We start from the raw sequence: 2,301 nt of genomic DNA, 5'->3' as shown, positions 1-2,301 counted from the left end.
AGCTCACGAAACCCATCTCTTACATCCGTGGTGGCAAGGGCTTCACTGTACATTATCATCACATCGTTCACCTTCACCGAGCTCATCATGCTACGGCGGCCTCGACCGGGACGGTCGCCTTCGAGGAAAGGCGCATGTTACGCCATCAAAGACGATGAAGATAGCAGCCGCATGTGGCGTCACAAACAAGCATCTCCGACGACGACGAAGCTGTGTGGGGCATGCTAGCTTGCATGCGTGTTCCCACATTACTCATCTGCGTCCCTATCGTCACCGCGCTGCAGCTTCGACCGGGACGGTCGCCCTCGACCGGGGGGGTAATGTCACGGGACACCTAGGCGGCCAATGCCCCATCATGGCTCATCACGTGAAGACGACGAGGACGAAGAAGTGGCTGGGTCCCAGCGGGCGCTGTTATGGCCGCATTCTAAATTATGTAAATAGATCGTTCCTCATCCTCCAGTCATCGTTCGAGTCATTGGCTCTGCCGCCACGTTACAATATATATATATATATATATATATATATATATATATATATATATATATATATATATATATATATATATATATATATATATATATATATATATATATAGGGACCATATATATGTCGAAACCACGATTGTTGCCAACGTTTCAGCAAAGAGGCTTGCCTTCGTCAGGGCCAGAAACCAGAAAACCAGGCAATACTATGTGCCGCCTCTGAGCAACACTCCAAAACTGCACTTTGCTGAGAGCAACGAGCCACGTTTCCGAGCGCGCGTAGTTAGCGCAAACCCAGAAGCGGCGGATTCGGTCACTGCTGCCGGCTGAGAGCGGCAACGTCACCAGCGCCACCGGATTGCCCAGCGCTGCCTTTTGAAAACTGTCACCCCCGGTCTGACACGCCAGCAGAGCGGTGATTAAACATATCAGATAGGGTTTGAGGGGGCAGTGCGAGCGTACCCGCAGAACGCTGCTCCTTGGCTCCCGTTGGCGCTCCTACGCGGCGCAGTGATGCAATTCGGCCACCGCTCCCGTGCTCCGTTTACTACTGCGCGGACCTGTACATTCCTACTCCGAGCAGCAGCTCCGGACCAGAATGTTTCGCAGGAGCAAAGCGCTCAGAAACCAGCCTTTCGAACACATGGGATACTGTCCTCGAGTGGTTCAGCACCTGCCGCTAGGCGAGGGGGTCATTAACGAAGTACCCAGGCATAGCTAAGTGGAACTCCGAAGCGATGGGTTCCTCCAAGGGGATGGATCGTTCCAAAGTGAAACTTTGTTTTTTCAGAGGAACAAAATTACCAAGGGTAAAATTTGCTCGGTAAAGGTTTACCTGGGTGGCTGGCTTCCATTTTGTTGGTGGTGTCAACTTACGTTCTATCTGAAGAAAAGAAACAGAAACGCCTATCACCCCTCCCTCCTTCTCTTAACAGTGAAGCTGTTTTTGATCGAGGCTTTCATGCGACGAAATGTGGTAACGCATTCACAGTGATGTGGAGAGGGCATAGCATATAAGGAGGAGAGCAAGCGCCAAGCACACCTGCAGCAAATTTAAAGAATGCTGGAAGGAGACGCTTATATAGGCAAAGGTTTTCTAAACCACTAATGACGGAGGCAATATTTATACTTGTCAACATTGCTGAGCAAAACAAAAACATAAGCATATTTGAGGCACACTAATACGTCAGTGATATTTGCATTGCTGTGTTAAATAAAAATTCATGGCTGCTTGATTTTTGTCATAGCAAATTAAAAATTACGCCGCGAAAAAACAAAAAGCGTTCGTGGTGCCCCCTCGTGACAGTGTTCCAAGTTCAAAAGTACCAAAAGGCACCAGTAGATTGAGCCAGCTGTGGAACACGGCAAAAATGAATTGCCGCGAGCGGGAATCGATCTGGTGGCTTTGAGAAATGCTATGACGCCTTGCGAGTAGGGAACGCCAGGGCGCTTCGCTGTTAACATCAGCGTTCGCGACTTTAAGGTAGTGAAGTTCGGCTAATTTTTTGACGTTGAGGTCTCATGAACATTCTGAGAAGTTTCTGATCACCAATGGCAGCGAGAAAATAAGCAAGCACGAGTGGAGATAGCGAGGCCGAGAAAGGGCAAGGTAAAAAGGTGAAGTGGGGGAAGGGGGGGGGGGGCAAATGCTCCCCCTCCGCCGGCACCCATGCCCGTGCCCTCTGCACAAAAACAATTCCCTGGATATCGTTTACGCTTTTGAATGCCGGAAATTTACTTTACTTTGCGTCAGACAGTTGACAACTAACTGATGGATGTCACTTTTTTTTACTTCACTTACAAAGTCTACACTGTG

The sequence above is a fragment of the Haemaphysalis longicornis genome, unplaced genomic scaffold, assembly GCF_048455015.1.
Source record: "Haemaphysalis longicornis isolate Haplotype H1 unplaced genomic scaffold, Haemaphysalis longicornis Haplotype H1 scaffold_1, whole genome shotgun sequence".
Classification (NCBI taxonomy): domain Eukaryota; kingdom Metazoa; phylum Arthropoda; class Arachnida; order Ixodida; family Ixodidae; genus Haemaphysalis; species Haemaphysalis longicornis.
This window is presented reverse-complemented; position numbering follows the sequence as displayed.